The sequence below is a fragment of the Sciurus carolinensis genome, assembly GCF_902686445.1.
Source record: "Sciurus carolinensis chromosome 14 unlocalized genomic scaffold, mSciCar1.2 SUPER_4_x, whole genome shotgun sequence".
Lineage (NCBI taxonomy): Eukaryota > Metazoa > Chordata > Mammalia > Rodentia > Sciuridae > Sciurus > Sciurus carolinensis.
Window position 1 is genome coordinate 2,597,299 of NW_025920103.1, and position 23,508 is coordinate 2,620,806.

Here is a 23,508-nt window from a genome sequence, read left to right on the forward strand (position 1 = left end):
GCAGGTGGTGGGACCTTTAAAAGGCGGACCTACTGAAGGTCTTCCAGTCCTTGAGGGCGTGCCCTTGAGGGGCAGAGTGGAACCCCAGCTTCTGTACTCGAGATGAGCTTTGATCTGCCATGCATGCCATGCCATTATGCACTGCCTTGCCACAGGACCAAAAGCAAGGAATCCAACTGATCATGAACTGAAACTCCTTAAACTATGGCCCAAACAGACTTTCTCTCCTTAAGAGAGATTATCTCAGGTGTTTGTTTCAATGAGAGAGCCAGTGGACTAACGCATGGGCTCACGTTGTCTTTCTCTCACACAAGCACATGCACACAAGTTGCCTCAATACTTTGGAATTACAACCAAAGAGAAAAATTCTGTTGTTTCAAAGACCATGAATCTGCTGCTTGGCACATAATGCGATCAACACAGAAAGACACTCACCAGGGCTTTCTATGAGCTTATAGTGGTAGGGATTGATACAGACTGCCTTCTGCTTGAAGCCAAAGGGAAACCTGCAGCACTTCAGGGGCTTCAGCTCATAGTGGCTCTGAAGATCTGGCCAGCGCCACATGCAGCAGTAAAGGACGTGAGGCAGTGCCTTCCGGTTGGAGACCTGCAGCCTGCCATCCAGCGGGCGGAGGATGGTGACACAGTGACTGGGCTGTCCGGGGCAGCTCACGGCCTTCTCCTGCTCCTCCATGGCTCCTGTCTTCTTCTTCAGTTTCTGCACCAATGCAGCAACAGCTGTTTCTGACCATTTTTTTTCTCCATCACACTATTTCCACCCAAGAAGTCTCTTCACGGCTGGACTTGTGAAGGAAAACAAACTCGTCACACTCATAATGACGGTGCTGGATATACACTCCTGAATGTGCTGAAATACAGGGGTCTCCCCATGTAAAGGGGCAGCAAAGGATATCACAGTTCATTTACATAGGATTCTCTGTAGCTTCTTAGCAGTCCTGACGGGTAGAAATCACTATTCCTGCTGTTCTAAAACGTAATCCAAAGTCAGCACCTAGAAAAGAAAAAAAGGGGGAAATATTTAGAAACACACAACGATAATTAATTTAATTACTATGTGACAGGTGACTAGTTTAAGTACTTTTATGTACACAAGGTTCCTGGCTTACAGTGATTCAACTATACAACTTTTCTACTATGCAATGGTTTTACTGGGACGGAGCCCATTCTAAGTCAGGAGATAGCTGTCCCACTTTGCAAAGGACTGAATGGCATTCCCCTGAAATTCACATACTTAAGCCCCAGTTCCTAGTGGGACTCTGGATGTGGGCCTCCAAGGAAGTATTTAGGGGCAAATAAAGTCATAAGGGTGGCACCACACTCCAACAGGATTGATGGTCTTATAAGAGGAAGAAGTTGATCCCCAACACCTGTGCCCAAGAACTGCGGAAGGGCTTTGTTAGCAAAGAGCAAGAAGGCAGCCATCTGCAAGCCAGGTAGACAGCCCTCACCAGAAGACTGTCCAGACCCTCCATCCTGGACTTTCCAGCCTCCAGAAGTGAGAGAAAATAAATTTCTGTTTAAACCCCCAGTTTAAGGTATAGAGACCAATGCAGAACTGTACACAATATTTAATCCTTTTAACAATCCTTTGAGATAGGTGATGGAACTGCTGCCATTTTACAGATGAGTAAACTAAGGCAGTGTAAAAGTAGTGTATTGATTTATTTATGTAAGCATTGGGATAGAAACAAATAACACCTTAGTATATTAAGTCCAAATTCTCAACTGATACTGTGATGTCTCTACTGAGATTCATTTGTGACCCCTAAAAATACACATACCTCAATCAGTAAAAACTGAACTCAACAGAAAGCAGTAAAAATACATCAATCTTAACACCTCTGATTTACTTCTTAAGCTAAAAGAGAAGGTAATTACACTTCTGCTATATAAACTTAGCCTGTTAGGCTGCTTTCAGTAAACAAGTCTCTGTATACAGGGCAAGTGACGTAGGAAATTAATCCTTGCTTTCACATTGACATGAAACAGCACTGCCATGAAAAAGAATGAAGCATACACCGACATGCTACGCCAAAGTCTTCAAATTGTCTCACTGAACTTTCCTTCTAAGCTGCTCCAGATGAAGACAGAAAAGCTGAGGTAGGTTAAGAGACTCACTTGGGTTAAGATGGGGTACCAGCTAGTACCAGACTCACCATTTCCCAAAACACCCACCACCAAATCAGAAAACAAAATGTCCAGCTTTTTAAAGGTACCACAGAAAAACTAAGAAAAATTTTAAAAGTTAAGAAATTTTTTAAAAATTTAAAGAGCTAAGATCCTAGAGAGAAGGAATAAACAAAGAAGTGAGCTGAATACCTTCTCTACTTTTCTTCTCCAGGCATTTGCCAAAGCCTGTTAGAAGTTAGCAGGGAAGCAGAAAGCATCTATGAACAATCTCAAAAACTACACAGGGCCGCCATCAGCCCAGTAATGTTGAGAAGATTAAAAAACCTGTGGGTGAGTGTCCACCAGAAGAGAGGAGCCCTGGTGAATACTCTGGCTTCCAGCAGTCTCCTGCAGGTGAAGGCTCAGTTCAAAGTCAAAACTGAACAGAAGCAGTCTGCACAGCACCAGAAGCCCAGAATGATCCTCATCCCTGACAGGGTCAAGGTGATGAACGTCACCCTCTAACAGCTGGACAAAGAAATGCAATACACCCGAGGGGGAAGACATCATTTTCAGCCTCTACAATGTTTTAGTCAGTGTACAGCATCAATCGAAAGCTACCCCGGCATCCAGGAGGCAGGAACAAATGATCAAAACAAAACCGAAAAGAAACTGATCTGTGAGGCCAACAAACAATTTTCAGACAGTGGAACTGCCAAATACAGACTCTAAAATATCAACAATTATTGCCAAAGAAATAGAAGACAAGAGTGAGGATTTTAGCAGAGAACTCCAATTCATAAAAAATGAATCAATTAAAAATTCTAGAACTGAAAAATAACCAGTGAAGACTTTAAACAGGAAGACTTAAGGTTAGTTACCAAAGAAAAAAGGGTTAGTGATCTGAGAGATCAATAAAAAATGTCAAGTTTAAGAGGGAAAATAAGAAAATAAAGATATATAATGAATGCATTAAAAAGGTCTAGTACTCCAAGGGTTTTCCAAAATTGATAGTAGACTCTAGTCATAGATGCATGAAACAAAAATACAAATCCATATGTTTCAATGTGTCATCTCACAGTAAAATACCTAAAAATTGAAGATAAAACTCTTCAAAATGAATTTCAAATAAGGTTGACAGCTATCATTTCAACAGAAACAATGGAAACAAGAAGACAATGAAATGACAACTTTAGCATGGAAAATGTAAATAAATAGTAGGTGACTTAAAAGTAGCTTACAGCAGACTAGATCTAAAAGAAACATAGAAATTCTTGGGGCAGAAGAAAAAAGAATTCAGAAATAAGTAAGGAACTACTGAAAAGAATGAGGAGCTCCAGAAGGGTAAATAAAGGTGAAGTCTAAAGGAATACTGATTTCACACAACAATAATATAAATATTTTGTGTTATTTAAAATATATGAAGAATTAATATGAAAAAAAGCAAAACAAACAATAAAGCAAAATGAGTTAAGTAAAGTCAGTGCTCTAAGCTTCTTGTATTATCTAGACCATGGTAAAGCATTATTTTTTACTGCCACTAAAAGTTATAAATTCATGTCATAATACAGCAACAACTAAAAGAATAAGCTAAAACACAAGGTAACAGTAGAAACAAAAACAGAATTTTAAAAAATACTGTGATCGCTGGATATGCTGACATAAACCTGTAATTCCAGCAATTCATGAGTCTGAGGGAGAATCACAGATTAGAGGCCAGTCTCAGCAACTTAACAACTTAGACCCTGCCTCAAAATAAAAAATAAGGGCCAGGATACTACAGTGATGCAATCATATCCATTTTTATAGTAGCTCAATTCACAATAGGTAAGCTATGGAGACAATCCAGGTGCCCTCCAATGGATGAATGGATAAAGAAAATGTGATATATATGTTACTTACACACACACACACACACACACACACACACACACAATGGAGTATTACTCAGCCATTAAGAAGAATGACTTTATGATATTTGTCAGATAATGGATCTGGAAGCTACTGTGGGCCCCTTCTGGAAGGAGGCCTATGTGGCATTCTCTCAGGAGACAGACATGCCAAACAGGCCACTTGGGGACTAGGGTTCCACCTTGCCCCTGGAAGGAGGCCAACATGGCATGCACCTTTCATGCTACTTGGGGACTTGGGTCCCATCACACTTTTCCTGTGTTCTGTGAACAAAATGTTCTTCTGTGGGCTACAAGACAGTTCTTCTGTGGTCTGAGAAACTGTCCCCTTCTGTGTTCATATGGCTGTGTTTTACCTTCTGTTACAAATATATAATCTGCCAAAAAATAGATTAGTAACTTCTTACACAAGGTTTAGCCTTTAAGGTGTGTGACTCGCTTAACTGCAAGCATATAAAAGACAGTGTTATATGCAGTAAAGACAGAAGCAGCTTCCTATGTGACAAGTGTTCCATCTCTTCCGAATAAAGTTTTCCTCAGATCTTGGCATGTGAGTCATTGACTGAGTCCCCCATAGTTGCTAGTATCAGTTGTGGGTCCCCTCCATAGTTACAGACCCTGTGCAACAGGCTGTAATGCTAAGTTCAATAAGCCAGTCCCAAAAAGCCAAAGGCCCGATGTTTTTGCTGGTTTGCAGAAGCTAATGTAAAACAAGGAGGGGAGAGAACAGAATTATTCTGCTTAACAGAATTAAGCAGAGGAGAATGAAGGAAAGGGAGGGCGGACAGGAAAGGAAAGACAGTGGACTGCATCTGACCTAACTTTACTATGTACATATACGAATACACCACAGTGGATCTCACCACTGTGTACATCCAAAAGATGGGGACCTAATTAGAATAAGATATATTCCACACTTGTATAATTATGTCAAAATGGATTCTACTGTTGTGTAACTAAAAAAAGAAAAAACAATTAAAAGAAGGGAGGGTTGGAGTTGTGGCTCAGGGGTAGAGCACTTGCCTAATGTGTAAGGCACTAGGTTCAATTCTCAGTGCTGCATATAAACAAATGAATAAAATAAAGCTCCATCAACAACTAGAAAAAATTTTTTAAAATACAAAAATATAAAAATGAGGGAGCTAGGGATGCAGTTCAGTGGCAAAGTGTCTCCAGGTTCAATCTCCAGTACCATAAATAAGTAAATAATAATAATAATAATCCAAGCAAATAAGAGAAAAAAGGAACAAATAATAGATGACAAATAGAAAATAATACAATTGAAATCCAATTCCCAATGTATCAATAATTACTTAAATACAAACAGACTAAATTACAGCAACTGAAAGGTGGAGCTGGGTGGGGAATACCACTTCACAGTGCTGTCCTTACAAGAGACACAGATTAAACATAAGGACACAAGAAGATTAAAAACCAAAGGATGGAAAAAGTTACACAATGTATATTCTAATCAAAAAGCTGGCACAGCTAGTTATACATTCAGAGAAAATAAAACTTTAAGGCATCTCACCCAAGATTGAAAGGGGGAGGGTACGACATTACATGTGTTAAGGGTTGACCCACCATGTAGTCATGTAGTCATCTCAACTTCTAATTTTTTTTTAATTTTTTTTATTGTAAACAAATGAGATACATGTTGTTTCTCTGCCTGTACATGGCGTAAAGGCATACCATTTGTGTAATCATAAATTTACATAGGGTAATATTGTTTGATTCATTCTGCCATTTTTTTCCCTTCTCCCCATCCCTCCCACCCCTCCCCTCCCTCTATACAGTCCTTCCTTCCTCCATTCCTGCCCCCCTCCCTAAACCCAACACCAACCCCAACACTAACCCCTCCCACCCCCCATTATGTGTCATCATCCACTTATTAGTGATATCATTCTTCCTTTGGTTTTTTGAGATTGGCTTATCTCACTTAGCATGATACTCTCCAGTTTCATCCATTTGCCTGCAAATGCCATAATTTTATCATTCTTTATGGCTGAGTAATATTCCATTGTATATATATATATATATACCATATTTTCTTTATCCATTCATCAATTGAAGGCCATCTAGGTTGGTTCCACAATCTGGCTATTGTGAACTGAGCAGCTATGAACATTGGTGTGGCTGTATCTCAATAATATGCTGATTTTAAGTCCTTTGGGTATAGGCCAAGGAGTGGGATAGCTGGCTCAAATGGTGGTTCCATTCCAAGTTTTCTAAGGAGTCTCCATACTGCTTTCCAGAGTGGCTGCACTAATTTGCAGCCCCACCAGCAATGTAAGAGTGTACCTTTCTCCCCACATCCTCGCCAACACCTGTTGTTGCTTGTATTCGTGATAATCGCCATTCTAATTGGGGTGAGATGGAATCTTAGGGCGGTTTTGATTTGCATTTCTCTTATTACTAGAGATGTTGAACATTTTTCCATATGTTTGTTGATTGCTTGTAGATCTTCTTCTGTGAAGTGTCTATTCATTTCCTTAGCCCATTTGTCGATTGGATTATTTACATTCTTGGTGTAGAGTTTTTTGAGTTCTTTATAGATTCTGGAGATTAGTGCTCTATCTGAAGTATGATTGGCAAAGATTTTCTCCCACTCTGTAGGCTCTTTCTTCGCATTGCTGATAGATTCTTTGCTGAGAGAAAACTTTTTAGTTTGAATCTATCCCAGTTATTAATTCTTGCTTTTATTTCTTGTGCTATGGGAGTCCTGTTGAGGAAGTCTGGTCCTAAGCCGACATGTTGAAGCTCTGGACCTACTTTTTCTTCTATAAGATGCAAGGTCTCTGGTCTGATTCCGAGATCCTTAATCCATTTTGAGTTTAGTTTCGTGCATGGTGAGAGATATGGGTTTAGTTTCATTCTGTTGCATATGGATTTCCAATTCTCCCAGCACCATTTGTTGAAGAGGCTATCTTTTCTCCATTGCATATTTTTGGCCCCTTTGTCTAGTATGAGAAACTTGTATTTATTTGGGTTTGTGTCTGTGTCCTCTATTCTGTACCATTGATCCACCTTTCTATTTTGGTACCAATACCATGCCGTTTTTGTTACTACTGCTTTGTAGTAGAGTTGAAGATCTGGTATTGCGATACCCCCTGCTTCACTCTTTCTGCCAAGGATTGCTTTAGCTAGTCTGGGTTTTTTATTCTTCCAGATGAATTTCATAATTGCTTGCTCTATTTCTGTAAGGTACATCATTGGGATTTTCATTGGAATTGCATTGAATCTGTATAGCACTTTTGGTAGTATGGCCATTTTGACAATATTAATTCTTCCTATCCAAGAACATGGGAAATCTTTCCATCTTCTGAGGTGTTCTTTAATTTCTTTCTTTAGTGTTCTGTAGTTCTCATTGTAGAGGTCTTTCACCTCTTTTGTGAGATTGATTCCCAAGTATTTTATTTTTTTCGAAGCTATTGTGAATGGGGTAGTTTTCCTAATTTCTCTTTCTGAAGATTCATCGCTTATGTATAAAAATGCCTTAGATTTATGTGCATTGATCTTATATCCCACTACTTTACTGAATTCACTTATGAGATCTAAAAGTTTTCTGGTGGAATTTCCTGGTTCCTCTAAGTATACCATCATATCATCAGCAAATAGGGATAGTTTGAGTTCTTCTTTTCCTATTCGTATCCCTTTAATTTCTTTGGTCTGTCTAATTGCTCTGGCTAGATTTTCAAGGACGATATTGAATAGAAGTGGTGAAAGAGGGCATCCCTGCCTTGTTCCAGTTTTTAGAGGGAATGCTTTCAGTTTTTCACCATTTAGAATGATATTAGCCATGGGTTTAGCGTAGATGGCCTTTACAATGTTAAGGAATGTTCCCACTATCCCTATTTTTTCTAGTGTTTTGAGCATGAAGGGGTGCTGTATTTTATCAAATGCTTTTTCTGCATCTATCGAAATAATCATGTGATTCTTAAGTCTATTGATATGGTGAATGACATTTATTGATTTCCTGATGTTGAACCAACCTTGCATCCCTGGGATGAAACCCACTTGATCATGGTGCACTATCTTTTTAATATGTTTTTATATGCGATTTGCTAAAATTTTGTTGAGAATTTTTGCGACGATGTTCATTAAGGATATTGGTCTGAAATTTTCTTTCCTCGATGTGCCTCTGTCTGGTTTAGGTATCAGGATAATATTGGCTTCATAGAATGAGTTTGGGAGGGTGCCCTCCTCTTCTATTTTATGGAATACTTTGAGAAGTATTGGAAAGAGCTCTTCTTTAAAGGTTTTGTAGAACTTGGCTGAGAACCCATCTGGTCCTGGACTTTTCTTTGTTGGTAGTCTTTTGATGACTTCTTCTATTTCATTACTTGAAATTGGTCTATTTAAATTGTGTATGTCCTCCTCGTTCAGTTTAGGCAATTCATATGTCTCTAGAAACCTGTTGATGTCTTCGAAATTTTCTATTTTGTTGGAGTATAGGTTTTCAAAATAAGCTTCTAATTATGTTTTGTATTTCAGTCGTGTCTGTTGTGATATTTTCCTTGTTCATTCCGAATTTTAGTAACTTGGGTTTTCTCTCCTCTTCTCTTTGTTAGTGTGGCTAAAGGTTTATCAATTTTGTTTATTTTTTCGAAGAACCAACTATTTATTTTGTCAATTTTTTGTATTGTTTCTTTTGTTTCAATTTCGTTGATTTCAGCTCTGAGTTTAACTATTTCCTGTCTTCTACTATTTTGGTGTTAGTCTGTTCTTCTTTTTCTAGGGCTTTGAGCTGTAGTGTTAGGTCATTTATTTTTTGACTTTTACTTCTTTTATTAAATGCGCTCCATGAAATAAATCTTCCTCTAAGTACTGCTTTCATAGTGTTCCAGAGATTTTGATATGATGTTTCTTTGTTCTCGTTTACATCGAAGAATTTTTTAATTTCCTTCCTAATATCTTCTGTTATCCATTCATCATATAATAGCATATTGTTTAATCTCCAGATGTTGGAGTAGTTTCTGTTTTTTACTCTTTAATTTATTTCTAACTTCAATCCATTACGATCTGATAGAATACAAGGTAATGTCTCTATCTTCTTGTATTTGCTGACATTAGCTTTGTGGCATAATATATGGTCTATTTTAGAGAAGGATCCATGTGCTGCTGAGAAGAAAGTGTATTCACTCTTGGTTGGATGGTATATTCTATAAATGTCTGTTAAGTCTAAATTATTGATTGTGTTATTGAGATCTATGGTTTCTTTGTTCAATTTTTGTTTGGAAGATCTGTCCAGTGGTGAGAGAGGTGTGCTAAAATCACATAGTATTATTGTGTTATGGTCTATTTAGTTTCTAAAATTGAGAAGGATTTGTTTAACATACTTGGATGAGCCACTGTTTGGGGCACAGATGTTTATGATTGTTATATCTTGCTGATTTATGCTTCCCTTAAGCAGTATGAAATGTCCTTTATCCTTTCTGACTAACTTTGGCTTGAAGTCCACATTATCTGAAATGAGGATGGATACTCCAGCTTTTTTGCTGAGTCCATGTGCATGGTATGTTTTTCCCCATCCTTTCACCTTTAGTCTATGGGTATCTCTTTCTATGAGGTGAGTCCCTTGCAGGCAACATATTGTTGGATCTTTCTTTTTAATCCAATCTGCCAGTCTATGTCTTTTGATTGATGAATTCAGGCCATTAACATTCAGGGTTATTATTGAGATATGATTTGTATTCCCGGTCATTTGGTTCATATTTAAAATTTTTGACACATCTTGGTTCCTCCTTTATTTGACAGTTCCTTTAGGATAATTCCTCCCTTTGCTGATTTGCTTCTTTGTTTTTTATCTCTTCCTCATGAAATATTTCCTGAGAATGTTCTGTAATGCTGGCTTTCTTTTTGTAAATTCTTTTAGCTTTTGTTTATCATGGAATGATTTTATTTCATCGTCAAATTTTAAGGTAAGTTTTGCTGGGTATAAGATTCTTGGTTGGCATCCATTTTCTTTCAGAGCTTGAAAAATGTTGTTCCAGGCCCTTCTAGCTTTTAGGGTCTGAATTGAAAAATCTGCTGATATCCGTATTGGTTTCCCCCTGAATGTAATTTGTTTTTTTTCTCTCACAGCCTTTAAAATTCTGTCTTTATTTTGTATGTTAGGTATTTTCATTATACTGTGCCTTGGTGTGGGTCTGTTGTAATTTTGTGTATTTGGAGTCCTATAAGCCTCTTGGACTTGATTTTCCATTTCATTCTTCAGATTTGGGAAATTTTCTGATATTATTTCATTGAATAGATTGTTCATTCCTTTGGTTTGTTTCTCTAAGCCTTCCTCAATCCCAATAATTCTCAAATTTGACCTTTTCATGATATCCCATAGTTCTTGGAGATTCTGCTCATGATTTCTTACCATCTCTGTTTGTTCAACTTTGTTTTCGAGGTTAAATATTTTGTCTTCAATATCTGAAGTTCTGTCTTCCAGGTGTTCTATCCTAGTGGTTATGCTTTCTATGGAGTTCTTAATTTGGTTTATTGTTTCCTTCATTTTAAGGATTTCTGTTTGTTTTTTTTTCAATATCTCTAACTCTTTATTGAAATGATCCTTTGCTTCCTGAATTTGCTCTGTTAACTGTCGATTGGTGCGATCATTCAATGCCTGCATTTGCTCTTTCATCTCATCGTTTGCTTCCCTAATCACTGTAATTATGTACATTCTGAACTCCCTTTCTGTCATTTCTTCTGCCATGCTGTCGTTGGATTTTATTGATGTAACATCTAGATTTGTTTGGGGCATTTTCTTCCCTTGTTTTCTCATATTGTTCAGGAATCAGTGGGTCATTAAGATATTGCAGATTTCCTCTATCGACTTATAATGTCCCTGAAGATTGCTAGGATATCCCTTCTTATCCTTCAGTAGCCTGAAGTCTTGGAGGAAGTTGATAATGCGGAGCTCCACGAAGAAGCTGCCTCTCTAGGGGTGGTGACCCTCAGGTGGCGTATATTCCCTGCTAGTGGGCAGAGGTGCCTCCACTTGTTGACCAATGGTCATCCAATGGGGAACTAGGCTGTGGGCTGAGGCAAGTCCTGTTTGTGCCTGTGTCTCTGGTTTTACCGTCCCTGTGGGAAAACCTCCCCCGGCAGGGAAGACTCACTTGGTGGGGATGTCTCGCTGGTCAGTTGTCCTCCTAGAGGTTCCCCTCAATGTACAACTACCACCTGGGCTGGGCTGTCTTCCTCTGCAACGTTCCCAGGGTCCCGGACCTACCTCCTGGGCCTAGCAGCCTCACCCTTCGCAGGTGAGTCTCCTTAGGCTGCCTCTCCCAGAGAATCTGCCCGCAGTCCTGGAAACTTCGCTCCGTCCCTAGGCGTGTCTCTGTGCGGTTCTTCCAGCAAGAAGCCACCTAGCTCCTGGGACCCTGCTCTGCACCTAATCACCTGGCTATACGGCCCCTCCTCTGAGCTGCCACCTGGAGCCCCCGTACAATAGCTCCGATACCCAGAGACCGGCCACACACCTCCTCCTCCGGACAGCGGCCCGGTTTCCTATGCAGTCACTAGAAGTCCAAGCAATTCACTTCGTGTCTCCTCCTCCCGCCAACCGCCTGTAGCCCTAGGCAGTCACTCCGAGTCCAAGTGACCCGCCCTGTTCCTCCTCCTCCTCCTCGGGGTAGCCCCCCGGGTGTTCAGGAGCGGTGGCTCCGAGACCATGTGACCCACCGCGCTCCTCCTCCAGGCAGGCCACTGGTGTTCAGGAGCGGTCGCTTTTAGTCCAATCAACTCACCACTCGCCTCCTCCTCTGGCAACCGCCTGTGGCTCTGATGCAGTCACTCCAAGACCAAGCGTCCCACTGCGCTCCTCCTCCAGGCAGGCCACCGGTGTTCTGGAGCAGTCGTTCTGAGTTCAAAGAGCTCGCCACGCAGCTCCTCCTCTGGCAACTGCCTGTGGCTCTGATGCAGTCAATCCTAGACCAAGCGACCCGCCGCGCTACTCCTCTTCCTCCGGGCAACCTCCCGGTGTTCAGGAGCGCTCGCTCTGAGTTCAAACAGCTTGCCACGCAGCTCCTCCTCTGGCAACCACCTGTGGCTCTGATGCAGTCACTCCTAGGTCAAGCGACCCGCCGCGCTCCTCCTCTTCCTCTGGGCAACCTTCAACTTCTAATTTATATGCAAGTAATTATGACCTCCATAAACATAAAACAAAACCTGAAAGATTCAAAATGATAAACAAGTCCACAGTCCAGGACGGAGATTAAAATATTAACTGAGAAAACAAGCAAACAAAAACTGATACATATAGAAGAGAGACATGATTGAAAACTTGATCAACTTCATGTACATAGATCACTGTTAGGGTTTAGATATCAGATGTCCCCCACAAAAACTGATGTGTGAGGCAATGCAAGAGAGTTTAGAGGTGAAATGACTGGGTAATGAGAGCTTTGACCCAATTAGTGCATTAATCTGCTGATACAGATTAATTTAGTGGTTGACTGTTGGCAGGTAGGTTGTGGTTTGAGGAGGTGGGTCCCTGGGGGTGCGCCTCTGAGTTATATTCTGTCCTTGGTGATCAAACTTCGTCCCTCTCTGCCTCCTGGCTGTTATGTTCTGAGCTGCTTTCCTTCTCCACCCCTTTCCACCATGATGCTCTGCATCACCTTAGGCCCAAAGCAATAGAATTAGTCATCTATGAACTGAGGTTTCTGAAACCCTGAGCACCAAATAAGGTTTTCCTCTTTTAAAATTGTTTTTGTAAAAAGTCTTTTGGTCACAATGATAATAAAGTTGACAAAAACAATCACTGTACCCCACAACTGTAGAATACAAAATATTTTCAAATACACACGGAATACTTACCCAAGTTGACCACATATCAAGCAAATCTCAACATGCATCAAAGAAGTAAAATCACTTAATTACTAAGATTCTTTAATTTTTTTCTTTTTTTTTTCGTATCAGGAATTGAACCCAGGGACACAACCACTGAGGCACATCACCATCCTTTTTTATATTTTATTTAGAGACAGAGTCTTACCAAGTTGCCTAGGGGTCCCCTAAGTTGCTGAGGCTTGTTTTGATCTCACAATCCTCCTGCCTCAGGCTCCCAAGTTACTGGGATTACAGATGTGCATGACTGCACCAGTCTCCTTTAATCTTAATTTAAGAAATCAACAAAAATATTATCATTGAAAACAACCACACTTTTTAACCTATGAGTCAATGAAGAAATTACAGTGTAGAAAAAATATTTTTAACTGAATGAGTATAAAAATGACACATCAAAAATTGTAGGATGTGAATTGAGGTGTTATTAGAGGGAAATTACAGCTTAAATGCATACATTAGGGAAAAAAAAAACTTTTCAGTATTCTATGTATCTTCCACAAGGGGGAGAAAGGAATACTAAATCAAACCTAAAGAAAGTACAAGTAAATGAGAACAGAAACTTTTCTTTTAAAGTAGACTACAAAAAAACCCTGTTAAAATCAAAGTTGGTTCTTTGAAAACACTAATAAAATTGGATAAATCCTTAGAAAGACTAATTAATAAAAGAGAAGGCATGGATTACCAAAACAGGAATAAAATGGCAGAAATCATTACTGAGTCCCAATTCAACAAGATGATTATGAACAACCTCAAATTGCTTAATTGTGTAGGCTTGCAACCCTGTGCTGTTACAGAGTGACAATCTACACATCCCTTCTTCACTGGAGAAGGTAGTCGACTGAGGGACTCTTCCAATTCCCCTTTCTTTGGAGTCTGGAAGTATACCTGGTACAAAGCAGATTCTCAATAAATATCTGATGAACTATTTTAGCTCTCTAATGAACTAAGAAAGCAAGATGTGAATGCTCAACTTTATTCAGTAGTTTACCAGAGGCAAGTTTTCTATTTTAAAGAAAAGAGTTTTACCAAATTTATGAATTATTCTGAGGCTGGTATTGTTGCTTTCAACAGGAAAGAGAAAAAAATCAGGCTATTATCAAAAGTCACACTTGGTCAGAGTGCACCTACTGGTATGGTAATTTACTTTTTACCATAGATTGGTTCTGCACAAGAACTAGAAAGACAACTTCTCTTCAGACACCAGTAATAATTCATAGAGGTTCTATATTTCTTCCTGTACTGTACCTTGTCTTTTACTCCCCAAACAGCTTTTTAACCAATGATTTTCAAATAGAGGGGGTAAATTATCATAATCACTTAGGGCAATGTCTAATTCTGATGGGAGTTTGTTATTATATGAGGGGAGTCTATTGGGGATGTGATGTATTAAGAACCAATATTTCAGTCCCTTATTTTAAGTATTCTAATTGACAATCACAAAGTTGTGTTAAATGCATGCAGACACAGAGACAAAGAGTTCAACATCCTAAAGGAGCTAACTAATGATTCAGTGGAAGAGCCACTGTGTAAACAGCTGTCTCCCACAAAGCAAACTGCTAACTTGCCTGCTGACTCCAAAGCACAGTACTGAAATGTTTTATCAGGTCATCTCTAGGACCTTGGTCAGAAGACCTTGTTAGTACCAAGGTCAACTGCAGGCACAGAAACAGAAAAAAAGATCCATGTACTGTACATTTGTATGCTGCTCACCGTGATACAGTGTGAAAAACACTGTAGAACAAGTACAAACAATGATGAGGTCTGTGTGTTTGTGCCCCCATCCCCATGATATCTATACTGAAATTCTAACTCCTGAGGTGATAGTCTTGGAGGTTGGGTCTCTTGGAGGGCTTAGGTTATGAAAGAAGAGTCCTTTTAGATGGGATGACTGCCCTTATAAAAGACCCCAGAGAAATGTCTCCGCTCTTCCACTTGGTGAGGTTGCAATGGGAAGAGGACATCTGCCGAGAAGGAAGAAAGGGTGCCTCACCAGACATCCACTCAGCCAGAGTCTTGATCTTGGACTTCCACCTCAAGAATTGTAAGAAGTAAAGTTCTGTTGTTTGTGAGCCACCCAGTCTATGGTATTTTGTTACAGCAGCCCACGTGGACTAAGGCAAATCTAATACAGTGCAGAAAAGAAAAGAACGATTAATTCTAGGAAGTTTTTCCAAAGGGGAATTATCAGGTAGGCCTTAAGGGATGAGCAGAATTTTGCAAAAATGACAGAACTCACAGTGCAAGCACCCATTCCACTATGGACATGGCTTCATACCTCACATCTACTGACTACTTTGCCCTCACCAATAAACTCTGAAGTAAAGGCTGCTATTGTCCCTATTTTATAGGTAAATAAAGTGAAATATTAAAATGTTAAATATCTGGTTCAAAGTTACGTACAGAGTTGTAAGTGGCAGAGCCAATTTCTGAATCCATTTTGCCTGACTCTAGAACCTGGGGTTTTAAACCACCTTTCTAACCCACTACATTCCAGCAAACAGATGATAACAATGACAGGCTTAATCTGAGTGGAGATGATACAAGGCTAATATGAAGGACAGGTGCATTCTTTTTTAAGTCTTTCTATGCCAACATTTACTAATTATAAAACACACACACAAAGCAATTAATGAGCTACCCAGAAGTCAGGTTGATTTCCCCTGTGCTCCAGTTCTGGAAGTAATAATGATACAGTTTAAGGCTGGGTTCTAATTCAGAAGTTTTTCCCATGGAGTCTCATGTAAGAGTAGGATTTCTATTAGGTCTGCTAGAAGATGTCCTTATAATACCTAAAAGATGTCCTTATAATGCTCTTCCTTAGATATGGTATTCCTTATTGTTAAAAAGAAAAAAAAATCAAGGAATTTTCAAATACTTCTAAGAGCTATGTAACCAACTTCATATTTTAAAGAAACCTAATTAGCCATGGCATTCTTTTCACCATGGCCTCATCAAATAAAGAAGCATGTAATTATCCAATTGTGTGAGTGACAATGATACACTCTCTGCCATTCCACACCTGACAGATCCCAGCTTCCCACAGGAAGTTCTAAAGGACAATTATTCTAGCTTGTGTCTGAAGGTACAGTTGGCCCTCAGTGCCCATGGGATCTGTACTTGTGGATTCAACCAACAGTAGATAGAAAAGAAAAAACTGTACATGTGTTCAACATATATGTGTTCCCTAAACAATACAATTATTTGCACAGCACTTACATTGAATGAGGTATTCCAGAGATGACTTAAAGCATAGGGAAGGAGAAGCATAGGTTACATGCAAATTCTAGGCCGTTTTATATAAGGGACTCAGGCATGCACATTTTGGTATCCTTGGGGATCCTGGATCCAACCACTCAGATGCCAGGGGACGACTGAAGCTTTAAGATAAAGATGAGGGGAGAGGAAGGCAAAAAATGGCCAACACTATCAGCTTCATTAAAGAGGCTATTTTACAATTCTTGCACTGGCATGGAAACCAGGCAACTACACAGAATGAATGAGTCCATTAAATACTGAGGGCACAATTATTCAGTAAGATAAAACATGGATCCAAAATATGACTAGGGAACAAAAACCTGACCCCTACCTCATAAAAAAGGCAACAGACCAAAGATAAGTAGTCTACATTCACTGATGCAAGGGGCTCACCTTTCCCCTCACTTGTTCTTTGGTTCACTACTCTGACTTAAGTAATGGTAAAATATCATGGCATAAAGATCAAAAGAATTAAGACACAAAAACACATGTTATTGATTTACTTTGCTTTGAAACTGTTTAGCAGCTGGATAAGAAAAAAGACAACTTCATACTAACTCAATAAACCAATTGTAAACATATGCCCAGGCTTATGCCAGGGAGCTACCTCCTTAAACAGATAGACTGATCTTACAACTACCTAGAAAAAGCAAGACCTGAGACTCCTACAGCAGATGCATAAGGGGGCTTCACAGTGCTAATGAGCCGACTATTGGATTTTGTAGTTCAGTGTTTTTACTACCTAAAACCATTCTGCCATATGCTCACTAGATGCCATACAGATGTTAAATACCTCAGAGTTAGGAGGTAAGTTGCACAAAGTGATCAGTGGTGATATTAATTAGCACTGTGGAAAGGTATATGTGATCTAGCCTAGCATCCAATTTTAGACAGGGTTCAAGGACTGATGAAGTTAATCCCTGCCTCCTAAGATACTTAGATCAAAACATCAAAAAGGGTCAAAGAGGAACATACCAAGGGACCTGTAATGCAACTTCCATTACTGCTTGATTTCACTTAGGTACTGAAGTCAGCTATGTATTTCTAACAAAAGCAGAATTGTCAAAATAGATTATGATTCCCAAGGAAGTTTTTTCCAGAGACATCCTAAAATTCCTGACACTCTCAGAAACCACACACTAACAGAAGACAAGACTACAATGAGGATTCTCACAGGACTGCATCCTATACCCAGCAGTGGAACATGTGACCCAATTCTGGGTGCATGGGATAATGGATGGGAGTGTACTCTTTCATTAAGCAGTTCAGCTACATGATCAAAAACTTCATTTAACAAAAGAGAAAAAAGAAAGTTTCCTTCCCATTCAGGTCCTCTTTCTGCTAAAAATTCAAATATCCATTGAAATCCTTAATGCATAAATTTCTAAGAAACAACATTCTGTATTATTCAAATATCTCCAAAAGTAATTTGATCATGATTCTTTTCTAGTATATAAACTGGTACTTGGAAAAATAAAAAAAATCAACATTTATATAACCACTGTGGGGAGGGGACATTAAGATCAGCCAAATATCACCCTATGTGTCAATCAATGACACCCAGTTTTCAACCTGCCAAAAATTGGAGTGGACTAACAATTGTTCACTTGACCACCTCCAAAGGAGCCCTCTTCCTGAGTAGTAAGAGCTCCCTCAAGCTAAGAGCTAAAAGAAGAAATTTCTCCCCTGCTTTTAGAGAACTAACCCTTCAGATATAGGTAAGCACTGTCCACAGAACCAGTTGGACCTGTACCATAAATCTAGGCCTTTGGTATCTTCGATGTCAAGTTCAGTCCACTCCTATCCCATAACTTCCTTACAGAGACAGACTTACCAATCAGAACTGAAACAATAATGCACTGCTCTGCAAAGGCCTGAGAATCCATGTTCTCTTTTTGTATGGTTTTGACATCTAAGATACCAACTATAACTGAAAATATTATCTAAGTGCTTACTACCAATATAAAGATGTACAGAATGAAGAGAAGAATGATACCGTTCCTACCACCATCATGCTCACAGAAATAATGTGTTCTTGAGAGGCATGGGGAAATATCTAGTAGGGTGCCCTGTGGTAAGATCACAGCAGTATGATTGGGCTGCTCATCTATGGAGGAACACATGTTCAGGCACAATGACCAACAGCCTGTGCTATTTCCTTTGCTACCACTGCATCTTCCATGCATCCCCAGCTTCATGTTGCTCACCTTGCAATGGAAATCTAAATGAGTTCAATTAACTATCAACCAGTCACACCATGGGATATGAAAAATGGAATGGATATTACCAAGAAGCCGCAGCAAAAATCAATTGCTGCTTTGGAATGCATTATGATTTAACCAAGAAATCTTTTAACTACTTCTATTTGTCTTAGAATGATGATAAAGCTACTATGTAGACTGAGAAGATAGTAAATTTTCAGAACTGCCTGTTGGAGATTCAAAATTTGTTGTGGAAAATATGTAAGTGGTTGACAGTTAACCCTCACAGTGTTCTCATATTATGAAAACCTTTAACGCATGATTCACTCTATCCTCTTGGAATTTACAGTATCAGCAAGAAACAAGCCTTTTTAGAGAGTATCTGAAACATCCCAGCTTGAGAAAACACTTTTGTCACTCTTGCCACTAATTTCGAAGGGAAGGAGTGTTGTGCAGATGGGTTTATGGGAAACATCACCAGGGCCAGTGCCGTCCCCATCAATCATGAACACAGTTCAAGTATTTAAAAAGAATGAAAATCCCTGCACCCTCCCCACCATCACCACCATGCAGGCATTGACCTATGCTACCTCTCTCCATCCTGATGAGGCTCCTGTGAGCACTACTTTAGAGATGACAAAAGTGAGGGTCAGATACGCTAAGAATTATGCCTAGGCCCTCTCACCACCCCTCCTTCCTAGCAACCTCCTCCTTTCCTGATGATAAAGCTAAAGGACCCACAAGCAAAGATTCACTTCTAGTTTTGTTTTCATCCCTCTAATGCTTCCCTTCCCAACTCATCTTTGTATTTTTGTTTTTGTTTTGTCGTTTTCCTTCATGACACCTTCCCACTTTCCTAGAACATGTAAAAACCAAGAATGTTACCAGGGCAGCAATGACAAAATTAAATTCATTTTCATCTAAAGAGTTTAAAATAAACAAGTTATAATTTGACAAGAGGAAATTGGACCTCGCTTCACATCAACAGCTCACGCCTGTGCTGAACTCTAAATATCCCTTCCTTATGATGAGTCTGTGGAATGTTGAAATTAAACTCTTTCTAAGAAATCAATTTCTTTACATTCTCATGGATTATTTTTAAAGTCCTTTATGGAAAACAAACAAAATAATACAAAAAATTAGTGGCTCATTTTTCCCTTTGGGTAATATTTATCAAATATCCCATTTCAATAAAATAAAACACTACAGTATCCCCTGCGATGCCTGGTGTACCGCTGTAAGTCCCTGTGCTCCTGGGACTCTGGAGGACTGGGGTTGAGGGGTAAGGAGTGCAGGGAGAGAAAGTGAACATGTAAGCTACAGCAACCATGATCATCCTCCACCTCAGCTCTTTTGGTTTCAGCATCATGAGGAGACCAGCTAGCCTCACAGGCCCCTACCAACCCAATGCTAGCACTGAGGCCCCACCTCCTACCCACTCACCCCCAGTATGACAGTCAGAACCTTTCCTGGGCTTTGCTGGGCAAACACTCTCCTTCTCTAGGTTTGTACTATTCCTCAGAGTTACAAGATCCTACATTTATACTCTGTATCTCAATTTTATCAAGCTGTATACATGATATGCTATGAATACAACTATAAACATATAGACACTCAAAAACTTGCTGAGAATGAACTAAGGAAGAAAAGCAGACAGGAAGATAAAGTTCTACCAATTATATCAAACTCTTTCCCAATCCCTTGAGCAGGAGACCCTATCCCACCTGGAACTGAAATACCTTCAATCTAAGACCAAGTAATATCATAACAAAGGCTTGTCATTTAACTTTTTTATATTGCTATCATCTCTTCTTACCAGTTAGATTGCTTCTATAAAGTAGAGATTAGTATTGCACTGCCTTCTCCTCTACCACCACAGCCCCATGATGGATGCATGGTACTAACACACACGTGAAGTACTTGCTGAATTGTTTATTGCTAGCTTCAAAAGCAAAACCCCACGCTCAAGATGTGCTCTTTTTAAATACTTTCCTAGAGCACAGAGCAATACCTGGGCCACACCCTTTGACTACTTTCCACTATTTAAATGCAAATAAATGCTATACCATTTTTTGGGCCAATCCTTTAAATGATAATTGATTCTGTTCAGTTAACAGAAAAAAATAAAAAACATTTAAAATCAATCAAATGTTCCTTCACGCTTGAACTAACTAATGTCCTGAATACATAAACTTGAATACAGGGGAAATAAGGAGGTTGTTATTAATTATGCCAGACTGCAAAACCAGTAATGGGCAAAAAGCAAAACAGTAAGTTATAACCGAGGACATAGTGAGCTATATACCATTGACTGTCCTGAGTCTCAAAAGGGCTAAATGTACAATTCTTATAGTAATATTCACTGCACTGTTACCACCTTTAACACAAAGGTATTGTCTATAATATAATTAAAATACTGGCATTTACCCTCCCTCTCCAACTTAGCTTAGAGAGTTTGAGTGACAGGTTGGACCAGTGCACACCAGTTCAGGGCCTGCACTCCCAGTCACTCATCATTCAGAACACACTTATGGTTGGGTAGCCAGCCAATGATGAGCCTGTAGGTAAGATTTTCAAGCTTCGCATCCATCATCCCCCAAAACTTTGAAATATTTGCAGGTAATTAAAAGAAAGGTGATGTGGTGAGGCTGAAGGTGCAGAAAAATTCTGATTCTGTCTAGTACTGTGCTAAAAGCCCACTTAATGCTGAGGTAAGACAATGTGACTCATTAAATAAGGACCTTACTAGTCACCAGCAGATTCTTCCTTATGGGCAGCACATGAAAAAACTTTTAGACCCATGACCACTAACTGATACCCATAAGAGAAAAATCTGGAAAATCAAATTTTGATGCCTAACTTTCTTTATAAGAGATTTTACTACAAGGGGGAATTTTTCTCTTTATTTTAATACCTCATAAACCAGTCCATCTCAATAATCAAAACCATATTCCAAGACATCACTGTGCCTCATGTGAATCAGTGAATGCCACTATAAAATCTCAAACTGAAACATAGGTAGATGGGAAAATGCTCCAGGGAGAACTGGTGTCTTGAAGGCTCATCAATCAAGTCAGTTGATTGAAAAATATGTGTATAACTGACAGCCCAGAAAGGGTTAGAAATACCTCACATTCTAATAAGGACATTCCAAGCCCAAAATCATGTCATGAGGGAAGCAGGGTAATATCAAGGAAACGGGATGGAGAAGGCCTGCTTCTCAGAAGTAATGTAAGTCCAATATGTATACACACACACAACACACACAATCTGTGTGTGTTGTGTGTGTGTGTGTGTGTGCATACATATGGATATATACACATGGTTAGTTATGTATAGATATAGCAACAACCTGTCACTCCTTGTAATTCCAGAGTCTCTTAGGATTTGCCTTTTCTTCAGTGAGGGAAGTCTGGCATTCCCAGATTGACACTTTTTGGTCCATACAGAAAAATAAAATAAAAGAGAAGATACCATTCCCATGCCAGTGAGTAGTCTTATGCAGAACACAGCAAAACATTTTATGTTTAGTAATTTGTATTTTATTTATTCTTGAATTACTTGTTCATATCCCTTTCCTATATTTTTCTATTAGAGTAGTATTTCCTATTATTTTTTAAAGTTTCTTACAAAGAACAATAACTGGTTTCAATTTGATATCTTTCAGGCTATGTTTGTGTGTTTGGTCATATAAAAGCTGTCAAATCTATAAAAATTTATCCTTTATGGTTTCTGCCTTTGGAGCACAGGGAGAAGTACTCTGTAGCTGGCTACTAATAATGTCCCCAAAGTGATGAAAATCAACTTCTCCCTTTCCATCTCCCACTATGGTAAGTATTCATGCCAGAATTTTCCTTCATGAAGCATGTATTGTTATAATGAAGAAAAAATTAACACTAATGGATGCAGTAAGTAAAGCAATAGAAAATTAAAATAGTTATTTTAGTTATTTAAAAAAATCCTTATTTTTAAATAACTTCTTTAAATTATTAAAGGGATTCTTCCCTTGACTCAGTTATACTTTTCTTTAAGACCTTTATCTAGGCATTATCAGGAAAATGCTCTATCTACAAATTCCCAAACTTGTTATCTCACAGTTCCATTACCAGGACACCCACTTCATAATTCCACTCAATTCATTTAGTCCATTAGGCTACCTTATCTAGATGGACTCAATATTGCTCTCATTAATATTTTAACTCTAGACTCTAAAAAACAGTGATTTTTATAAATAGTTAACATATATGAATGTTTATTATGTGCCAAGACCTATGCTAAGTCTTTTACATATTCTGCATTTCACTGACTGTGAGATGCACCTCTAACATTTAAACACCACTGAAGCCATGAAAATTTACAATTTGTGGTACATTTGTGTTTACTGACAGTTTTTCCTCTCAGTGGTACAGGAAATAATGTCTCACAATTAGCACCACCTCAAATTAGATGAAATATGAAAGAATAACTAATTTCATCTCTAGCAATTCTGAGTCTGATATGATTATCTCTCTTCTTTCTGATAAGGGAGAAGCAAAAGCTAATTGTAGCTCTGCAAATGAAAGTGCTGGGCCTGGATTTAAGCCCTGGCAACCTGACTGTAGGGTCCCACCTCTGAGCCTGTTTGCTATCCCCGGTCTACCATGCCACAGTGACACTAGAAGGCAGTGATTACCTCTGCTCACCCCAGGCTTTTCATCCACTATTTAGAACTTGAATCCTCTCTCAAATCTCTGAAATACTATCTACAACAGTTCTTCCAAAACTTCTCCAGATTCTTAAACTCCACTGCTATTTGCTGATTTCCTCACCTCTCCACCCTGACACAGGAACTTTCTTGCCTCCTGGGACAGTGTTAGCTGTCATGAGCCCTGCAGTGTGCATTCCTCTGACCTGGACCCCCATTCTGCTGCTTTTGCAGACTTGTCAACACATTCATTTGATCATGTGACCTTCACTCCTTCACCCTGAATCTCAAACTTCCCTCTCTAGACCTACTCTGGAGTTTCTTCCCACAGCTTCCTGGTTTCACCTCTCCTCTGACTCTCCGCCTTTCTTCCAGTTCCTTCTTTTTTGTCTATTTCACACATGCCTCTTCCTTCTCCTAACCTCTCCAATGCAGTCAAAGCACTGGCTGTTTCTTTATTCATGGGTCCCTCAGAATAAGAAGCAGG

The 23,508-nt window shown here is 39.2% G+C and overlaps 1 long non-coding RNA gene across 1 annotated transcript in view; it reads right to left on the minus strand.

Moving 5' to 3' along the window:
* Positions 1-442: 442 nt before the first annotated feature.
* The window catches only part of LOC124973057 (uncharacterized), a 29,589-nt gene continuing 6,523 nt past the window's right edge, over positions 443-23,508 (minus strand). Inside the window, exon 3 of the long non-coding RNA XR_007106609.1 lies at positions 443-1,012. This is a non-coding gene — a long non-coding RNA (uncharacterized LOC124973057). The remainder of the gene's footprint in view (positions 1,013-23,508) is intronic.